At 41.6% G+C, this 23,388-nt stretch overlaps 1 pseudogene; it reads left to right on the top strand.

Annotated features, from left to right (window-relative positions):
* The first annotated feature begins 3,054 nt into the window (after positions 1 to 3,054).
* LOC139453833 (uncharacterized) lies at positions 3,055 to 22,030 on the top strand (annotated as a pseudogene).
* Positions 22,031 to 23,388: the final 1,358 nt, after the last annotated feature.

The raw sequence follows: 23,388 nt of genomic DNA, 5'->3' as shown, positions 1-23,388 counted from the left end.
AAGGTCGTTCTGACGTGACCCATAATGAGCTGTCCTCAGATCTTTGTTTAGTGGCAGCGAGAACTTACATCTGATTTTAATGAGATTGAGTGGTTACACTACAAGTGACTAATGGTCACATTTCTTTCTGATGATGCACTCATTCGTTTTGACTTGTATATGTTTGAGGAAAGATAAAGCTTCAGTCAGCTTCAGTGGACCATGATCTCATCATTTGATACATGTATCCAAGACCCCTGAAGATCCAGGGTAGGTCTTCAGCAACCCATGCTTGCCGTAAAAGGCGACTTTGCTTGTAGTAAGAGGCGACTAACAAAACACTCCGTCATTTGTGGCACCATTTGTCTTCAGCATCCAACACTGGTTGTAAGAGGATAAATAATGGATGTGGTGGCAACGCTAGGTGACTTAGTTGATTGCATGTAATCATACCTGGTTTAAATTCCAACCACCCTAGGTTTACCAAAATGGTAGAATTCTAAAACAAATTGTTAAAGGTATCTCTGTACATCAACTGTGGATGAATGCGATTCACATAAAGCATGGTTTAGGGTTAAATTGGTCTTCAACCTTTGTCATACAGCTAGAATATTTCTAAGAGCAACAATCAATCAATCACATAAAGCATGAATGTTTGTATATGATGTATTTCCTAAGTAAAGAAGGAAGAACAGGTATAGCGATTTTCTTCATGTGAAGGTACCAGGGGACAAGACGTGAAGTGGGTAGTCGTTTATTGAGGAAAAGGGATGTAAGTCTAGTAATGTATGTACTCTGCAAAAAAAAAAAAAAACTAAGCCAAAATAGTCAAATCGTTTTGCCAGCATCCATACAAAATTAATACCAAAAATAGATTGGTCATTTCTGCATGGATTGGGATTGATTTGTGGGGAAATGAGGTACTGCAAACAATTGGTGGGAAGAAATCGCAAAAACACAACCATGTGAGAACATGGCACCAAAACACACCAATATGTGCATGACACATGTGCATCACTTGGGCCATTGAAATGTTAGGTTGTCATTTGCATGCCATCACAATCTTACAGCAAGTGAGCTGCAATTATAAACATGCCACGACTGATGGAAGCCCAACACAACACCATCGACTTACTGCAAACAGGATAATCATCTTCAGCTGTAGCCAGGTTTTTCCACGTAGCACCAAGCGCCATTACTAGAATATGAAACCTTGGATACACATGGGATAACACGTGAGCTTCCCAGATCCGGTCGACCATGCATCACAACTTGAGCACAGAATTCACCTACTTGAAAGACCCACCACGGTCACCTCTACAACTACGGCAATACCAGGACTGTGTTGGATCTCAGCCCAGACAGCGAGGAACCCTTTACCCGTTGAAGGTATTCGCGCCAGACGACCAGTTCGAGGTGTCACATTTGACGGATCTGCATCGTCGGCTACGACGTCACTAGTGTCAAGGTGACGGAGTATGGCCATAACTGCAATTGAGACGAGTTTGGTTTAGTGTCGAGTCACGTTTTATGCTTGCTGTGCGGATGATACACGTCGTGTTTTCAGGCGTCGCGGGGGAACCTTTTTGCACGAAACTGCTTAAAGGAAGTGGACAGATTTGGTCGTGGCAGTGTGATGAGTGAGTGAGTTGGGTTTATCGCCGCTTTTAACAGTATTCCAGTTATATCAAGGCGTGTCAGCTTAATGTGTGTGGAAAGCCCGAAGTGATGCAGGTTTCAGATGTTTACCACTTCGGTGAAACCCACGAGCACGGGTATGGTGCTGACAAACCTAGAAACATAATCGGGGCGAAACGGGATTCGAACACACAATCACAGGTTTCTGGTGTGCCCAAGGGACGCAATTCTGCACAGCGAATCGTGGCGCCTTAGACAACTGGGCCACCAGTGTCGTGTGATGATGTGGGCGGCCATCTCCTACACCAGTAGAACAGCCTTGAAGCAAGTTCTGGGGATTTTAACCTTTTTTGTTTGTTCTTTAACACCTCCCTCAGCAGCTATATGACGGCCGTGTACAAATGATACAGGACAATTCAGTGATTGACATCATTAGCATCGATCTATGCAATAATGGTACGATGACATGCATCAAGTCAGCGAGCCTGACCACCCGAACCCGTTAGTCACCCCTTACGACAAACATGTGTTGCTGAAGACCAATTATAACCCAGATCTTCACGGGTACTTTGACGGCAACATCGAGACGTCATTTTCCAACTAGAGAATGTCCGACCTCACGCAGCAAGACTGACAAGAACCACAACATCCAGGTCCTGCCATGGCCCTCTTAGTCTCCAGATTTAAACCCAATTGAAAATTTATTGGATGCACTGGATGGACGACAACCAGCACCTCAGCAAGAACCACAGAACCCCCGACAGTTGGCACAAGCTCTGCATGCAGAGTGGGTGAACATTCCCCAGGCCACAATTCAGGATCTCATTGCTTCCATGGGAAGTTTTGGACTCTAGTGGTGACCATACATGATATTGCGAACAGATGACCTTCACCTTGAAAATCTACTGATCCATGTGTGCCATATGGAACCTGGGTCAATGACAATGGTGTGTGCCTCTTTTGAACAATCGATCACCATCTGTTGATTATTTATATGATATATAAATTATACATCTAAATCACTTATGCGTTTCTTCTTTTTGAAGAGTATGTATCAGGGCTAACCAAAGGCCCTGAAAGTAGAATCTGCATTATGTGTGCAAATTCCCATCTTTGAAATATTGCTACACTTTCTTATTTGGAAGTCATTGGATCAATAGACCGTATTGACAGCATTGTTTATGGATACAATAGAACAATAGACAGCATTGTTCATAGATAAGTTGTACTTGATTGACTTTGTTAGAATGGAACCTCCTAATGGTTATTGATTGATTGACACTACTGTTTGATTGATTGCTTGATTAACACCTCATTAATAACCTATTGTCTAATTCCTTTGTCAATAATACTATATGAATGATAATCTATTGTCTAATTCCTTTGTCAGTACTACAATACGAATAATAACCTATTGTCTAATTCCTTTGTGACGGCATGGGAGGACGGGAGGCGAAGTGCTTCTTAAAAGTCAACTACTGGTAAGTTCAAAAGAACTCCCATCATAGTCATCAAAGAACAAATTTCAGGCACAGAATCCTTTTTTGAAAGTTTACAGGCTTCAAATGTGATTTCTTTAACCTCTGGCCGTTTCACTTCGCACTTTTTAAACAGTCTGTTTCTTTTCATTGCTCAAGGGTGGCTACAATTTATCAGAAATGTCTTTCTGAAGTACGTCGCAAGCACAGCACTGCCTCTGTCTCCAGATCTCTCCATCATTAGTTGCTCATCAACTTTCTCGTTTAATAAGGTAGTAACAAAGTAAACTGAACGAATATTAGAAATTAAGTTATTACATGATATAGATACTAGATCTGTGTGCGTGTGTCTGTAAGATCACTTTCACAACTGATACGTGATGAACTACACTTTATTTTCTGTATCTCTATAACATGGTATTAAACTGCTCAAGTTACTGAAGGGGCGGGTGAATGGGCTTAACGTAGCTTTCAACAGTTATATCCCGACGGCAAGTTGGAGGCAGGTGGAGAGCCAGCACCACCGAGGCGAGACCGGGAAACTGCAGAGATGAGGTATAATACCTAAATCCATGGAAACTGCAGAATTGAAGTATAATACCTCAAGGTATAATACCTCAATCCGGGAAACTGCAGAAATGAAGTATAATACCTCCATCCGGGAAACTGCAGAAATGAGGTATAATACCTAAATCCCGGAAACTGCAGAATTGAAGTATAATACCTCAAGGTATGATACCTCCACTCGGGAAACTGCAGAAATGAGGTATAATGCCTAAATCAAGTTTTAATACCTCAATAGGAGAAACTTCAAAAATGAGGTGTAATACCTCAATCAAGGTATAATACCTCAATTCGGGACAATGCAGAAACGAAGCATAATGCCTAAATCAAGGTTGAGGTATTTTGTCTCATTTCTGCAGTTTCCAGGACCTGGCCACGGTTGATACTGACAATCCAAGGGTGTTACTGTTTTCGCAACATATGCTCAAGTTACTGACAACATGAAATAAAACTAAAGAACATTATCTTTCGTCAGCTTACCTTTCCAGAATGTCCAGTAAATCTGCCTTTCAGGCCAGCCTAAGCACAAATAGACTTAGCAATTTCTGAAGTGTGTGGAGTCCAACTTTTTGTTTTGAATACCTCAGCCTGTTCTCCGAAGTAGGTAGTAGTGGCCGTCGGTAGAATGGACCGCTTGTTGGTATATTGAGTGAGTGAGTATGGTTTTACGCCGCTTTTAGCAATTTTCCAGCAATATCACGGCAGGGAACACCAGAAATGGGCTTCACACATTGTACCCATGTCGGGAATCGAACCCGGGTACTCGGCGTGACGAGCTACCGCTTCAACCACTAGGCTACCCGACCGCCCTTGTTGGTATAAAGTTCACATACAACTTCAATATACCCATAATGCAGCGCTGGTTTTCTTGCTGGGCATACTGTTTGACATCACTGGTATGTAAGAGAAATAAATGAAAGAACAATGAATATATCAATCAGTTATGGATAAATGTCTTATCATTAAATATACGGGTATAGTCCCGGTTGCCGTTGTACAAAACAACCTCAGCGCTACGACTTCGCAAGTCTATGTTAAGGTATGGGAGTAACGACAACCTTATCGTAAATGTGAATGTAAATGCAATCTAGATTCTAACATTTAAGAAAAGTACTAATACTTGACACTCTTCTAATCACAGTCATTTCAAACAGCTTATTGCCCACGTGTTAATGGGTAGCTCAGCCTGCCAAAGACCCGGGTTCGATTCTCCACCTGATACAATTATATCATAAATTATTATGAATGTGTATGGCGAACTTTCCGATTTATAAGTGCTCTCTTGCGTTTAGTGTTCACTCGATTGTCTTTCTCAGTTCTCTGGAGACAGTAAGACACAAGCTGCCTGTGAGGTGCGAGAAGTTTAACAGTCATCCTTCCGGGTACCCATTCGCTGCTGGTTGAACTGAGGTATACTTGCAACATAGTGACTATAGAGACACTACATGTGTTACTTGTAATTCAGTGTGGGACAGGACTGAAGCCGTACATACACTCGGGAGTCAAGCTGCCGAACATGGTCACCTATATATCCAACTACACTCCGCGACCGACCTTGATTCAAAAGAAACGTCACCATGGCTAGATATATGAGAAACCTTATTTGTCCATACACTGTAAACATACTTTGAGACATATTAAAACGATGAAACTTGGGAAAACTGATCATTATGGTTGAAATTAAAGTGTCAGATGTTCTTAACGTGAAACACAACACTAGTTTCAGAAAAATGGCATCACAAGTCAGTATCTCGTGTGTCCGCCATGTGCACTGATGACTGCCGTGCAACGTCGATACATGGAATGGATGAGGCGGTTGATGAGGCCATAGGCACTTGAGCCCACACTCTGAGGAACGCCTGACGCAGTTCAGCTGCAGTTGTCGGGATTGGTCGGACGTCATTCAGCCATCTTTGAATCTCGCCCCACAGGTGCTCAGTGGGATTTAAATCGGGGCTGAGGGCGGGCCAGTGCATGGTTCTGATGCCATTCTGCTGGAGGAAGTCTCTTGTTGCTCTCGAAGTGTGGGCAAGGGCGTTATCATGCTGAAACTCATGGTTGCGGCGACTTGCCAAATGAGGTATGGCGTGTGGTCTCAAGACTTGATCAATGTACCGAGCTGCTGTGACACCATTGCCTCTCCGGGGACCGATGTTCTGGAAGACCACAGGGCCGGCAAGAAGAGTGTTTACTACGCAGATATATTTTTAAAATGTTACAAATGATTCATTCCTAGTAATATGATTGTTTAGCTGTTATGATTTCAAGCGTCACCCTGATAACGATTGGACTGATTGAGTGAGCATGGTTTCAAGTCTTTTGCAATATTCCACGGCGGTGAAAACCAGAAATGGGCTTCACACAATTTGCCTATATGGGGAATCGAACGCTTTAACAACTACCAAACGAACAGATCAAAACACCAAACGATTGGATATGATTCCACTGCAGGCATGGCCACATTGACCTCAGTGTGTACCGGGACATGCTGGATTTCGTGGCTGTGATCTGTGACACCAAGGCAGGAAGTCCAATCCACTCCATCGTAGAAGCAGTGGGGAGGTTCTACTACCATTACAGGTAATTTGAAAGGTTTTGCGAATCTGCTTGTTTTTAACGCAGCACAATCAATAACTTGAACTTCGAAATGCCATGAGCTGTGTCCATTATTATAATGTTATACATAAACCTGTGGCACGGCACACTTGCACTTTGTTTCACTGATGAGTCGCAGCATACACCCCACACGAGGTCATACGTCATATATTTACCAGATCTGTAGCCCCAGATTACATCATTTTGAAAAGAGTGTTTGCAAGCCACATGTTTTATGATCTGCCTTTTCCAGGGCAACTCTAAGGCCTTCACCGTCATGACGACGAAGCTGATCGACTTTCTGACCAACCTGGATGACCACACCCTGATGAGGGTCCATTATGTGGATTATGCCATCCATCCAGTCCTTAGCAGTGCCATGGGCGAGACACTGTAAGCCATGACACTATCGTCGACCAATCCATGCCATGGGCAATACACTGTAAGCCTTGACACTTTCTTCGACCAATCCATGCCATGGGCGAGATATTGTAAGCCATGACACTTTCTTCGACCAATCCATGCCATGGGCAATACACTGTAAGCCATGACACTTTCTCCTACCAATCCATGCTATGGATGAAACACTGTAAGCCATGACACTTTCTTCGACCAATCCATGCTATGGATGAAACACTGTAAGCCGTGACACTGGGCGAGACACTGTGAACTGTCTTCGATCAATCATACCGCCATGGCATGGACGAGACACTGTAAGCCGTGACACTATCGTCGACCAATCCATGCTATGGATGAAACACTGTAAGCCGTGACACTTTCTTCGACCATTCCATGCTATGGATGAAACACTGTAAGCCGTGACACTTTCTTCGACCATTCCATGCTATGGATGAAACACTGTAAGCCATGACACTATCGTCGACCAATCCATGCCATGGGCAATACACTGTAAGCCTTGACACTTTCTTCGACCAATCCATGCCATGGATGAAACACTGTAAGCCATGACACTTTCTTCGACCAATCCATGCTATGGATGAAACACTGTAAGCCGTGACACTGGGCGAGACACTGTGAACTGTCTTCGATCAATCATACCGCCATGGCATGGGCGAGACACTGTAAACTGTCTTCGATCGATCATACCGCCATGGCATGGGCGAGACACTGTAAACTGTCTTCGATCAATCATACCGCCATGGCATGGGCGAGACACTGTAAACTGTCTTCGATCAATCATACCGCCATGGCATGGGCGAGACACTGTAAACTGTCTCGGATCAATCACATCGCCGCTATCCGTGGCATGGGCGAGACACTGTAAACTGTCTCGGATCAATCATACCACTGCTATCCATGGCATGGGCGAGACACTGTAAACTGTCTCGGATCAATCATACCACCGCTATCCGTGGCATGGGCGAGACACTGTAAACTGTCTTCGATCAATCATACCGCCATGGCATGGGCGAGACACTGTAAACTGTCTTCGATCAATCATACCGCCATGGCATGGGCGAGACACTGTAAAACTGTCTTCGATCAATCATACCGCCATGTCATGGGCGAGACACTGTAAACTGTCTTCGATCAATCATACCGCCATGGCATGGGCGAGACACTGTAAACTGTCTTCGATCAATCACATCGCCGCTATCCGTGGCATGGGCGAGACACTGTAAACTGTCTCGGATCAATCATACCACCGCTATCCATGGCATGGGCGAGACACTGTAAACTATCTTCGAGCAATCATATCGCCTCTATCCATGGTTTGGGCTAGACATTGTAAACCTTCTTCGAGCAATCATATCGCCGCTATCCATGGTTTGGGCTAGACTCTATTACCTAACTTCGATCAATTATTAAAAACAAAAACATATGGATGATTCACTCGGAATCGTAAAATGAAATCCTTATGATAACGGAAACAGTTTTGTCCCTTTTATTTACGAACGATATAAATCTGTAGGTTTTATCTACACAACTTGTAACTGAAATTCAAACAATTATTTTCTGTTTAGTTGCATATACAAATGAAAGCATGCATCAACTATTCGGAACAGGGTACTTTCCTCTTATTGGACGTAGGTCTATCCATAAATATCATCCACTTTTGCGATGCCGGTATGGTATTGGTTTAAATCTTTGAAACCTCATGACTGTTGGCATAAAAATCTTTCAGGACTCCTGCACATTGCCGGTTAACTATAGACCTGATCAAGGCGTGTATACGAATATATCAACCAAGAACAATCGAAGCAGCTAAGATGATGATGTATGAATCGCAAAACAAGATGCAATGGAAGGTAAGATGTTTTAGAAGTCACATGATCATTGTCTTGATCGTTGTCTTTGGCGTTGTCTTTTCGCGGAAACGTCTACCCATGATCAGTATGTTTTAAAACGGTGTAACTTTCAGGCCAAGAAAATGGAGTCGTCACTTCATGCTTCAGAGCTTGCACGATGGCCATATTCGTCCATGAAACTGGTCGTGATGCAGACATCGGATGTCTGGGCGGTACTTTTCGCCTGTGAAGCTGATCTTGCACAGTGATTACATCCTTTTTGTAATAGTGGAAAAAAACAACATCCATGGCTGTTTCGGCCTCACCACGATCAAACCGTTTCCTGTACAACATTATTGTGGCGTCATATACAGTATGAGGTGTTCTCCAGATACTGAACCTGCCTTCAGTAGCATTCAGGTCGAAGGTCGAAGGACATTGACGATGTTGTGCCACACATCACATCGGCCTTGTTGTTGTTAGTCTATACAGGACAGACAGTTATCTAGATATCCAGCAGCCTTGAAGCGATTCCACACTGGTCTGCAGACAACCGACTTGTCGGATTCCGATCCGGTGTGGGAGAAGAGAGGCACATTTCGTGCAAATTCACTTGCCGACGAAGACATAACGTATTGCATAAAGTAATTCTTAAAGTAGTTTGTGTTTTACCAACTTAGCTGCTTCCGTGTATTTTAGTATCATTTGAAGGATGCGTGTGACCTGTTTGACCTCCTGACACAAGTCCAAGTGATTGGGGATGATAAGCAGACAAGGGAGTATTGCAGTAACTTCAGCAATCTCACGGACCATTTCGGGTATTTGTTGGAGTGAGTACACAATCATTAATTCAAAATATTAAACGAGTGAGTATGGTTTTATGCCGCTTTTAGCAATATTCCAGCAATATCACGTCGGGGACACCAGAAATGGGCTTCACACATTGTACCCGTGTCGGGAATATAACTCGGGTCATCGGCGTGACGAGCGAACGTTTTCACCACTAGGCTACCCGACCACCCAAATAATAAACTAACATCAGATTCTATGATCGAAAATTTGAATCACATTTTCGCCCTGATTAATATTCTTAATTTGTGAGCACCACATCCGTGCCCGTGGTTTTCACCAAAGTGAGAAAAAATCGACAACACACCGGGCCCACATAAAGTTGACACGCCGAGACATAACTGAAATACTGTTTAACGCGGCGTAAAACACTCACTCCCTTACACACTCCATCACTATGTGGTACCAGTCTATTGTTATGTGACATATGACTTTTAATCCTTCTGTAAAGCCTAGAACTCATGGATTGGATGTCTTATTTTTTAGACGGATATGTGTAACGACTCAGTGAGAGGTCGCCGTCATGTGTTAGAGAGGTGAAGCCGTTACTTTGTCTGCATGTTCCGAACAATGATGATTCATACAGATTCCGGTTTCGAAAAGGACCTCGGCGCCCAATGGCTGTGAAACCAGATTAAAATGAGGATCGGGTGGCCACAATGGGTGACCTGGTTGATGGTGTTTCAGCTTACCGCCACGACGTAGACCTTGCTTTCATATCACTTGTTTACACGGCCAAGGCTGAAATGTCTACAGGCCGTTGTGTTGTAGCTGAAATAGTGATGATTGCGACGCTCCCTCCCTCACCTCAACTCGCCTACTCACTCACTCACTCAGTGCCGTGGCATTATTTTGTAATCTTTTGTTGTCCAGTTTATTTATTGACTATGCAATGAATGACATCGAATTCGTTTCAGACGGGAGCAGGTTCTGTCGAAAATGATTGCAAAAATGGCGGATTTTTCTTTGACACTACTTGAAAAGAGGGAGCCGAAATTATTCAAAGCAGCAAGGGACACAGCACACCGAATCGAATTTAAAGGGAGGGTAGGTAAATGGGTCATGTGATCTCAGGCAATTAGAAAGGTACGCCCTTGCGCCCTCTCTCTAAACGTTTTGTGCGTGTTTAAAACAAGAATGTTAAACTCAGTTTTCTTTGGCAAGGCGTGATCAAGCTGCTTTGATACAGCTGTATAGTTGCATTGTATGTTGGCAGTGCTTCACGAGGTGCATGCTATCTTCATCTAATGACGTCAGACAAAGCAGCTCAAGTACACACACTGTCAACCATAGGACACAGTTCAGGCCCAGCCCTTTAAACTTTGCTAAACAAGGGGCGGTGGGGTGGCCTAGTGCTTATAGCGTTCGCTCGCCAATCCGAATGCCCCGGTTCGAATCTCCATAAGGTTCTCCACATGGTTGAAATGTGGCTCATTGCAAAACGCCCATTACTGGTGTCCCCTGTGATGTTGCTGGAATATTGCTAAAAGGGGCGTAAAACTCTCGAATACTCCCTCCCTGAACAGCTGAAAAAGGTACACGGGAAACATGAACGGATCCGACGTGTATATCTTGTACGTCATGAAGCATGATGACACTTCACTTCACGTAACGTAGAAACATCAGCACGGAAACATCCTGATTGCCTACACTATCATTAGGGCAATGAAAACTTTCCTGTCGACTTTTAGATACACTCACACTTCGTTGTTACTTGATATCGTTTTGCTGATATGCGTTCATTTTCCATCAGAAACACTGTGGTCTAATATTGATACTCGAAATATGAATTACCCTACTACATGATCATGGCCCCCAGAGCTATGGATAAACGGATTGCACTGTGTATGTCAAACATGTTTTGATCCATGTCATGCCATGTAACCTATATGTCAAAACATGTTTTGATCCATGTCATGCCATGTAACCTATATGTCAAACGTGTGTTGATCCATGTCATGCCATGTAACCTATACAGTAAACTACGGTTATAACGAACTCGAAGGGACCACTTAATTTAGTTTGTTATAACCGTAGTTCGTTATAAGCATATATACACTATAACTATAGCAAATAGTCGGGACAAAAAAATCAGTTCGTTATATCCGTCAGTTCGTTATAAGCATGTTCGTTATAAACGTACTTTACTGTATGTCAAACGTGTGTTTATGCCATGTAACCTATATTTGCGTTGCGTATGTTTCCAGTATCACAAAGGCGTAATCATATCGACTATGGCACGGGTACTCCCACTGCTTGAAGACCCCAGGTTCGACTGGAATGACGATGCCTCCAGTACCGTGAAAGACCTAGCAGGGGTCGGGATGGACACCTTGTAAGTACGGTTTCACCAAGCGATCTTAGCGCTAAGATGATCGTTAGGCCCTCCCTCCCTGTGTGATACAAAGATACAGATAGAGTGGTACCTCGTTCCCCAAGATATCGCCTGTATTCAGCAATCAGGCACACAGAGTATTGTCCTGCGAATAGTTTAGGTATTCCACACAGTATCATTTGTATAGTGGGGTTTCCGGGCAAACGGGGTTCCACTGGACAGACACAAGGAGTCACCAAATGTAACGAAACACGCACTGACCCCCAATTATGTGTAATTGGAAAATGTAACCTCAAACACATGAACGTATTGCCAGACACATACTGACAGGTGCTCGTATGTTTCCGCCAAGGGTTGCACGTCTCACAGCGGCGTTATACAGATATCACACGGAGACAAAGACAGTGGCACCAGACATGACCATTCAGACACAAAGACAGTTGTACCAGACTAGATTGAATAGACACTGACTTGCGGGTTGTCATTAGCAAGTGAATAAATGTACCTATTTGCCAGCTTCGAATACTAATACCCGATTTAGGTAAACTTTCCACCAACGTTTTTTTTTGCAATAAGAGACATTAATCGACAGCCATGTTAAGATATTTGTCACTTCCTGCTGCCGAGCTCTGTGTGGGATCTGGGTAAGAGCAGGTCCCCAGCTACATTTAGAGGCCATCAAATGGACAGGGTGGCCAAGCTCTGTGACTTAGTTGATTGTGTGTAATCGTACCCCGACGGCGTGGGACGTTGCTCATGATATCGATCATTAGTTTGGTCCATGTAGCAGTGACGCAGCTGTAATGTTGCGGTGTGCAGCAATAAGAAGCACACAAACGAAATCATACAGTAGATGGAATAATAGCAATGTGGTTGTCTTCATGAGTAAAGCTTTTATTATAGAGCGTCCAAGTCGCCGGACGAGAAAGAGTTCATTGTTCTGATCAAGTTCTTCCGAGCAGTGTTGAAAGACGGTTTGGTGGGTGAAAACCCTAAAGAGAAAGAATCAATGCGCTATCACCTTTTCTACGAGCAGGGATCCACGTTCGTCCGACTTGTACGTTACATGTAAAAGTACCTCAAATAACTCTTCATCATAGCATCACGCTCCACTTCTGTCATGCATGTACATGCATTGGCTTTTCATCTAAATGGTGCATCTGATTATATTGCACACAAAGTTCTATTCAACCACGCTCATAATAGCAAATCATTAATAAGAGTGTCTTCTTTCTGTAGCTTTGGTGCAGTTACTTACTACCAAGTCTAACATGTTCTGTCACTTTGCCAGTTGGACGATCCTCGGAAAATACAGAGAGCTATGCCGGTGGTGAGACAATTGATCAGCTTGATGTCTCACGAGAGCCCCAGCATCGCAGATCAGGCTATGTGGCAGGTCCAGAATCTAGTGGACCATGGGACCAAGGTCATGACGCAATTCTTCCTACAAATCCTTACTGCCTGCATTAACACAGACAAATATTCCTTAATTGGTAGGTAAAACTATGTTATCATTTAAATGTTGGAGGCCACAGTTAAACACATGTGCTACAACAGACTCAGGACACAGTCTTTAGTGCTTTTGGGATTGTTTACTATCAATACACAAGGCCAGTTCCAGTTATATCATGGCGTGTCAGCTTAATGTGGAAGGAAAGCCCGAAGTGATGCAGGTTTCAGATGTTTATCACTTTGGTGAAACCCACGAGAATGGGTATGGTGCTGACAAACCTAGAAACATAATCGGGGCGAACCGGGATTCGAACCCACAATCATAGGTTTCTAGCGTGCCCAAGAGACGCAACTCTGCACAACGAATCGCGGCGCCTTAGACGACTGGGCCACCCGGTAGTATGTGAGTTTTCTGAGAAGCAATTCATATATTTGTCTTTAAATATGACTTTCAGGCATCATCTGGTAAAAAAAGTTTTCTTCTTTAATATATGTTGTTGGTCTTTTCAAAGGGAGTAAGCATAAGATATATGGAAGAACAAGTTCTTTACTCCACTTACTACAACTTCAAAATGCTTCTCAAAGACGTTTTTCAAAGCTAGTTTCCTTTTTCTGGATGCCCTCGCATCACTCTATCCACACAGTCAGAACCTTCTGGAGTCACAGTTTGAGGCCGTGTTCTCGTTCATTGACACCAACTATCGACACCAAGCTTTACTGTGGTTGCACAAAATCGCCAAGAAACAGTCTATTGTAAGTATTATACGCCATCCAAGCAAAGCATTTGGATGATTATGAAATGAGCCAACTTGATCTTATTTAACAACTAAATATTGCTTATTAATGAAAACCAAAGGACATATTATATTTGGACCTCAAGTCTGATCTTGATCTGTAGGGAAAAACTAATGTGAAAACCCTGACTGTACAACTCTCCACCATGAGCACAACTTCCCCTTTAGGTCGTGCAAAACTTTCAATAGGTATTATGATAGACACGTGGATGACATTTCCAAATTTGAATATGGTGTCCGATGCTATTCCCTATTTTGACTTGTGCCATGTGTTCCCGTCTTTGCTGATGTTAACACTTGCGTTTGCTTAGGCATGTGTTTGTTTGCCACTGGCGGAGCAGGATACGGTATCAGCACTGTTTGACAGTGATTCATAAGCACATGATTTTGGTACAGACGGAATCGTACTATGGACTCTGCTTTGAGTAGAGAATTCATATGGTTATAGAAAGGGTTGTGTCACTTATTTACATATGGAGACAACGTAGCCTATATCTGATTTGCAAAGGAAAGAGAAACATGTGTACCTTTTACTGCATCTGTCGGTTGACCGATGGCTATGCTGTAAGTAGAGTATGAATTATAAAGAATAAACATATTAATATAGCATTATGTTGGAAAAAGTCACATGCAGAAACACTTGTACATATTGTTTGGGGATTTGCTCTTTACAGCTGTTCAAGGAGAGGCACTTTGAAAGACTGATTGATGATTTGTTGCAAGCCGACGACGACAATCAGAATTTGTATTTGCATATCATGGATCCTCTGTCTACTGAGATGCCTTGCAGATTCATTCCCTACTTGAAAACCCTGATGGATATGGAACCAGACAGCGCAACTGGAACCTGGTACTCACTCCTCCAGGTCTTAACGAATGTGGCCGTCAGCAGCAAAGATGACGTACTTCCTCATTCATTACAGGCAGACTGTTATTAAACATGGGTCACCGGTGCACCCTTTGGAATCAAGAGGCATTGGTTGAAGTCATGACCTCGTGACTTACAATTTTTATTCAAAATATTTGATATATGATACGGAATAACACTCAGCTAATAATCTCTATTCATTCACTGTAATGTACAAACCTTTCTTGGTAATATCAGGCCCTGTGTGAGAGAGTGATGGCATTTCTAGAGAAGAAGATCCGGGGCCCCGAAGTACATGGCGTGACAGTTTGTTATCTTTTGGGGATGCGTAATGTAGGCCAAGTACATCGACATGTCCTGGAGAGCCGCAAGCCTGCCTTAGAGGACCTGAGGGAGAGATCTACTGTTGTGACAACAAAGGATCACTGTACCTATATAATTGATGTCTTGGAGGGAAAAGCGTGAGTGTCATGGCAACTTTCTAACGTAATGTACCACATACAACGGCTAAATTACACCTGAACGATGCAAGCATTTATCTTTTTGTCATTCATTTGCACAATATTCCATATGTTCAACTTGATCTGCCTTGTACCTACGTCGTCTTATGTGCTGACCCCTTGGACCTTCCATAATATAAATCCCAAGTGTTCCACCCCTGAGATAAGATGAAGGAATCATACAATAGACATTTAGAACGGATTTCTTACAATTATGGAAAGGGTTTTTTCACTTTCATTTTATTGAAAACAATTACAGTATTCCAAATTATCCTTTTCAAGTAATATCCAGTGGTGATGTAAGTAAATGACTTTTCTGTCATTTTGAAATCTATAGTACTTCTGATTATGATAGATGATGGAATTGCTGTTGTAGAACATTCTGACTACGATTTTAGTACTATGACGGATTATTAAATTCTCTCAGTGAAAGCCTGGCCGAGGACATCAAGGAGGTGAAGGAAGATGTGGAAAAACTGGATGTACGAGTGACGAACACTGAAGAGGGTCTGGTGCAGGTCAACCAGGAACTGGGGCAACAGAAGGGGGAACTGGACGAAGTCAAACATGAAGTAAAAGAACAGGTGGAGAAGATGGGTCAACTGGAGGAGACGGTGGATGACACAAAGGCTAAAGTGGAGGAACTCGACGAAAAGGTCTGTCATGTTGGTTGGACCATGTCTAACCATCATTAATCCTCATGCAAAAAAATAAATAATAGTAATAATAACAGTTGGGGTTGCAAGGATCAACTGTTGGTTAAAAAATTATCCTTGAAGAGCCAAAACGTACCAGAAAACCTCTCAATGTGTTAGATTGACTACAGAAGAGCTTATTATTCTGTACCTCATGAATGGATTCTGAAGTCACCAGAATGCATTGACCTCCCTGAGCGACTTCTTGTTTTCAAGTCTTTAATGTATTGCTGGCCAACTGTACTTGAGATGTATTCGCAAGGTCAGGTGGTGACTTTGGAACCCATTTCTGTTAAAAGAGGAATATTTCAGGGCGATTCTTTTAGTCCTTTGCTTTTCTGTTTGTCACTGAATCCTTTAAGGTTTTTGTTTGTAGTACATTGTCTAGTCATTGTTTATCCTCATTTGGGTCATCATTAATATTATTGTTGCTGTTGCTGCTGTTGTTGTTTGCAATATCATATAACTGAAATAATGCTCAAAGGGGCATTATACATTTGTAACTTTTATCATATACCTCGTTTACAACCATACCCAGACATTGAGTCATGCTCCCATCTGGTCAAGAGACGTGGCCAGACTACTCAATCCTGAAGGCTTTCTGGATTGGACAAATCTATCAAGTCGTCTTGGCTATACCAATGATGACATCAGGAGCTGGGCTCAGATGCACGACCCATGTATGGCTATGCTGAATGAATGGTACGCCACTCGAGATTGACAGAATGGATGCTGCTGTGATCGTGGAGAATGCAATGAAGATGTCAGGTATGTGATCTGTTAAAGTTGATCAAGGTTAATCTGCTTCATATTATATATGATGACAGTGATGGGTGAGTGAGTGAGTTTTGCTTTATGTTGCTTTTAGTAATATTCCAGTAATATCATGGCGACACCAGAAATGAGCTTCACACATTGTATCCATGTGGGGAATCGAACCCATGTCTTCAGCGTGATGAGCAAACATTTTAACCACTAGGCTACCCCACATGTGCGTATTGTCAAATATTGGCTCTGACTTGTATCTAAAAAAACTTATATAATCCTTAGCCATGCTTATTCATATCAATACAATCTGTCAGAAAAAGGAATAAATTGCTGGGCACTAAAAGTAAAACAACTTCTTTATTCATTTGGTTTTGGCCATGTTTGGAATAGTCAAGGAGTAAATCATATTGGTTTTACTGATAACTTTAAAACAAGATATAGATAACCAACAATGGTCTAGCAGTTTAAGAACTTACTCAAAACTTTCTTTTTATTCTTGTATTAAGCAATATAATGTATTTGAAAATTATCTAGATTGTATTCCAGTAAGTGCCTATTGCTTTGAGTAATTTAGATGTTCTGGTCATACTTTGCTAATTGAAAATGGAAGGAAGTACAATATACCTTGAGCTAATAGACTATGTCCATTTTGTGTAAGACCTGAAGTGGAATCTGAATATAATTTTTGTTTACAATGTCCATACTATGACAGTTTGAGACGTAAGGTTCTACCTTATTATTTTTACACAAATGTAACTTTTGATATATTTGTAACACTCTGTACATCTAAAACACCATGCATAATTAATGCTTTAGCTAAATTTATATTGCTTGCTTTTAAAAAGCGTAATAACTTTTCATTGGCGCTGAAATTGTCTAACTCTGATATCATGTATTGTATAATGGGCCAGTGGCCCCTTTACTGAAATAAAGCTCTCTCTCCTCCTAGGTTGCCCCACTGCCCTGATGAAGTGATGAAGATGTTAGATTCTTAGTGGCGGACCATTTCATATTTTTTCATGGCACTTTTCAAATTCAAATTGGAAGGAATGTTAACATTTTTTCACTGTTCACTGAAACATAATACCTACAGATGTAGGCGATTTTGAAACAGAACAATGACAATAGCCGTATAATAATGCATTTTTATATAATAAAAGACCATACGTAAGATCAGGCGACGTAAGGAAGTGTTAATTAACATTTATAGATAGCACTGGGGATTAAAGGTCCTGCCAGGAGGGGTCTTTTGATAAGAGGGGATATGCTGAAAGTTTGCTGTATACATTAAACAGAAAAAGGAGATATAATTTCTGTGCACTTTGGAATCATGTGAAAACAATTAGGGATTTTGGAGTGGTTTGCAATTCATAATACCCCTGATCATGGTGGAGCTTTTGTCACAAAAAGCGTTTTTAAAATAGTGACAATATTGATAGTATTCAGTAAAATGCATTTCTCCAATCACAAAAATCCGTTTTTGCCCCAGATTGGTCAGGACATACTCACTTTCATCATTACATAATAGAAACAGGTGACGCCAGACCCATTAGACTCCCTTTTTATAAGCAAATTCGGCCATTAGGAAAGAATGTACCAGGCAGGAGCAAGAAAAGTTAGAAGCCAATATCATTCAGCCCAGTTATTCTGAATGGCATTCTCCTGTTGTCATGGTTTAAAAGGGGTAGTTCTCACCTTTTTGCCGTAGATTATAGACGCCTCAATGCAGTTACCAAGCCTATATATTCCCTCTACCATGTATTGAAGATGTCGTTGATGCCACATATAGGTGACAGCCATGTCAACATTTTTAGTGTCCTTGATTGTACTAGTGGCTTTTGCAAATACCACTCCATTCAGATACAAAACACAAGTCGACCTTCTTTACCCTCGATGGTGTTTTTGAATGTAATCGCCTCAATTTCAGCCTACAATATTCTCCTATTGCATTATAGCAAACCATTTCAGACACTAAAAGAAATTAATTGAGGTTACATATTGATATATGTAGATGACATCAAAATATTTTCTAAAACGTTTTCAGAACATTTGAATCCCCTCAAGGCAGTATTCCAAAAGATCAAAGAAGCAGGACTCACTCTAAATGCAAATGCAAATTAGTGACAAAACAAGTCACCTTTTTAGGGCATATCTTCATCAAAGATGGCATCCATGTAGATCCTTCAAAAATAGATTCATAGATTCAGTCACATAGATCCCACCCTCTAACAATGTCCATGACATGCATCATTTCTTAGGTTTGGCCTTGTGTTATCTCAATTTTGTTCAAACCTTCTGGCATCGACCCTCTATACAGCCTTCTGAAAAACGATGCGTCTTTCGAATGGTCTAACAATTGCCAACAGGCAGCTGAAAAGCTAAAGCAGTGCTTTCAACAGCCTCCGTCCTTGCATATCCCAACCAAAACAAACCCTTCTACCTCACAACTGATGCACCTCAAACTGCAGTAGGGTACATTTTAGGCCAACTTGATTCTTATGACATAACTATTAATGATGTTGTTAATTCATGTCTTCTGACAAAGTATCTTTCTTGACATTCTGTTTTTGGGAACGTTTCTTTTGCTTGTTAGATTAGGTTTCAGTCTTATCAAAGTGGGTCAGTAACCTTGTCCAATGTTACAACACAGTGACTTGCAAATGGCCTTTTAGAATGGAAGGTTTGATATGATTTGAAAAGGGTTATAGCAACAGTAACTGAAACAATCATTGAAACTTCTATTAAGATGTATTATTTATGATGATAAATGTTACCTTATTTTTGGTAATTGTTTTGCATTCTTTGCTGATATGAAAATATTAACTTCTCTCCCCAGAAGCTGTTGTTAAAGACAAAGAGTTTGACTACCCGGAGCCTCCAGAGGTGTTCATCAGCTACCAGTGGGGAATCCAGAACGAGGTGAAGCTTCTGAAGCAGCACCTGGAGAAGGCAGGCTTCACGTGCTGGATGGACATTGGTCAGATGGGAGGCGGAGAAGATTGACCAGGGAATCAGAGCAGCCAAGATCGTCATATGTTGTGTCACTGAGAAATACACAAAGTCTCCCAATGGCATTAGAGAGGCAAGGATGTGGTTGCACAAGTCAAAAATATGATAAGACATAATCTCAATCTGTCACACCACTCATCTTTGTATAATTGAAGTGGCAGCTGGAGATTCAAGTTTGTAAGGGTGGGAAACATTACATTCATCAAGACACAATTTTATGGATGAAATTGGATTACATTCACCGTGCATATAAAATGGGTATGGCTGACCCCCTTTCTGCAATTAAAGCAAATGCACAGGTAATTATTGGTGATGTGTGGATTGAGTCTAATGTTTGTGGTTGGTTGTGGATTATAACTAATGGGTCATCGATATCAGGAAGGAAGAAGTGTCAACAGCCATTATGATAAGCTTTGCAGCCTAAGCATCATGAAGATGTTACATAAATGCGTCTCTGTCCTTAATGTAATGCTCACATCCGTTCTGGTAAACAAGAATTTCCATTTTGTAACACACATTTACTTATATCAGTACAGCTTACTACCAATGAGAAATGATAAACACGTTCTGTATCTTGATATTTCCTCACTATATGCAGTGGCACAACTTCTTGATATAGTTCCCTGTTGTGGTTTGAAACCAATAACAGAATTGTAATTTGTTACCTACACTGGGTACTACAATTACACTTTTGTATAACTTTCTCAATTTCCACACCTTTACGAATATATATATTCAATATGGATTCAGGTGAACCTCTCGGTAAGCCTGGGTAAGCCCATCATCCCTCTGTTGATGGAGAAACTATCATGGCTACCACCAGGCGCAATGGGGCCAATCTTCAGTGAGTATCTGTTCATCCGATTCTTCACCCGGCCTGGGGAGGAGACTGGTGACGTCAGGTACTGGTCAGCAGCCAAGTTCCAGGAACTCCTGATGCAGGTCAACTACAACAACGTCAAGCCGGAGGAACAGAAGGTGGAAAAAGGTAAGTGTGTTTTGCTTTGGTGTCAATTGTGGTATGGTGCAAGGTGACAGGGTGAACTGTGTGTGTTGAACGTTTAATGACACTGAGGGGTAAATGATACCCACCAAAACAATTATGTTAAGACTTAATCGCTATTGGGGTTTTGTTGTGGGATGTTTTGCTCAGAAATGTGGAAAAAGTACACAAAGTAATGAAATTAATATATACACCTCTGAAGAAGGTACAGAATACCCAATTTTATTTTTCATATGACTAAAGTTCATGGCTTGTGGGTATTGCCACACACAGCCTTCTAACTGTGGTCGTTCTGTAACCTGTTTTCATAAGTACTCCTGGATCTTATTAATGGATTATAACAAAAACAAAGGACATGAGTTATGCGTTTTACAGGTATGCAACTGGAAAGATACTACATGGGAAGTGAATTTTTATTGAGTCCAAGTTTACATTCCTGTACATAGAATACAAGAACTGGTGGTATCCTGTGGCTGAAGTCATCAAGATAGAAAAGAAGGACGTGAAGGCGATGACGGCCGCCTGTCAGCAGACACAGCAGAAAGTGGAGGTAGGTGGAGCAGGCTGACATGAAACAGTAATACCCAATATGTTTGATGCGTTCATATTTGTAAATGACAGTTTTATTGTGCATCTTGTTACATTATTACACAGAAATATTTTCTCTTACAGTCTGGAGCAGCCTCTCCTGATGTGTTCATCTCCTACCAGTGGGGAAAACAGAAGCAGATTCAGCTCATGTACAAGCGCCTGACTGAGATGGGCTTCACCGTCTGGATGGACATCTACCAAATGGGAGGTGGGGACTCCCTCTATGACAAAATTGACAAGGGCGTGCGAGGGGCAAAGGTCGTTCTCTCATGTGTCACTTCGAAGTATTCTTTGTCGGCCAACTGCAGGAGGGAAATCAGTCTCGCTGATGCCCTCAAGAAACCAATAGTGCCTCTGTTGTTTGAGAAGATGACATGGCCGCCATCTGGTCCGATGAGCATGGTGTTCACACAACTTTTGTACATCAACTTTGCAAAGGATAAATCCGTTCAGGATCGTTGGAGTGGAAAGAAATTAGATGAATTATTAATTAAATTGAATCAATACGTGCCTGATATTATACTTTTTGGTAAGGGGGACGAAGAGACAGAAGTGAACGCTTCTCCATATCCAGAAGAAACTCCAGCAGTCGGCGACACTCTGGACACAACACAAGACAACACTACGACCGTGGCTGAACAGATGCCTGATGTCTCTGATTGAACCTCCTCGACAACCACCGCCATAACAGCATAAACCTCTGCAGAACCCCAAACATACTCAACCTTCCCAAGGACATTAAACAATTGCTCAAGGGAGACAGGAGCCACGATCAGTCGTTTTCATATATAATTTTGTAGTTTATTATTAAGTTGTTCATTGCAAGCCTGTGATATTGTTATTCTTGTGATATGTCTATCCATTGTTTGTTGTCCTCATTCAGTGGCGAGTGAAGTGAGACATGACCAACGATTTCCTACATCCCTCATCGGCTCCCGTTTAGCCCTCATTCAAGTTGTGACTAGGAAGTCAGTATGACAGTGGTTTAGCCTCGTGGGGCAAGCTTTCAGTCATGCTGCCAACGACACGAGTTCTATTCCTGATATGAATAATACACGTGGACCTTCGTGACGTGGACGGGAAAAGTTACCCATACTCTATAGAATTTCATAAAGTTGTTATTATTTGCCTTTGAAAATCTATTGAAGATTCTGTAAATGTCGAGGTATCAATGATTAGATGGACATCAGCGCACAGGCAGGATGCATGTCTATTAGTGTAAATGACAATCAACACTCGTTATTAACTCGTATGGTTGTCTCTGTTGAAGCATTAGAGTAACCATGCATCATGAAACACATTCTGGTCCAATCACTGAGGTTTACAGCTATGATAATCATTGTACCCAACACATTTTAAGCTCATCTGTGATATTAGTATTTAAACAGCTGATAGGATCGGTTTGTTTACATTGAATGTATTGTTTTGTTTGTTTTTTCCTTGCTCAGGTGTTTTCTCTATGTTATACTACTAAACTTTTGATAGGAATAATCAACATGCCAGATAAATATATTCTTGACATATTATGAATATATGTTTGTGTATCAAAGAAGGATAACACAATATTCCTATGAACAAATGGAGTAGTATATTTTCAATTCATATAAAAAATGTAAAAAAATGATATGTTAGATAAATAAACAATTAATTTTTGTACTCCTCTTTCCTTGTTTACATGAAAATAGGATAACCGAGAAAGGGTTACAAATAACGGTAATATTATGTAAACGATATTTTCAAACTACACACATATATTGTTGTGACCTTTCTTTCAGGAAGACCTATGCAGTAACTGCCCACATTGTTTCTACCAGTAGTGGGCTTTTTTCTTTGGTTCGATGATTTGTCTGCTGCGCTCATGTTATAGATTCTAAACTCTGAACTCACACGTGTAAAATGACACCCTTTATCACAAATGGCCAATCACTTTCAACAAAAATCGGCATTACACTTTGTATATGTACACTGTGTAAAGGCAGCGTCAGCTATTACATTGTTTTGAGTATACGTGCCTTCTGCAA

The sequence above is a fragment of the Haliotis cracherodii genome, unplaced genomic scaffold (assembly GCF_022045235.1).
Source record: "Haliotis cracherodii isolate W230 unplaced genomic scaffold, xgHalCrac1.p SCAF_1, whole genome shotgun sequence".
Lineage (NCBI taxonomy): Eukaryota > Metazoa > Mollusca > Gastropoda > Lepetellida > Haliotidae > Haliotis > Haliotis cracherodii.
The sequence above is the reverse complement of the archived record's forward strand: the minus strand, read 5'-3'. Positions and strand labels throughout refer to the sequence as shown.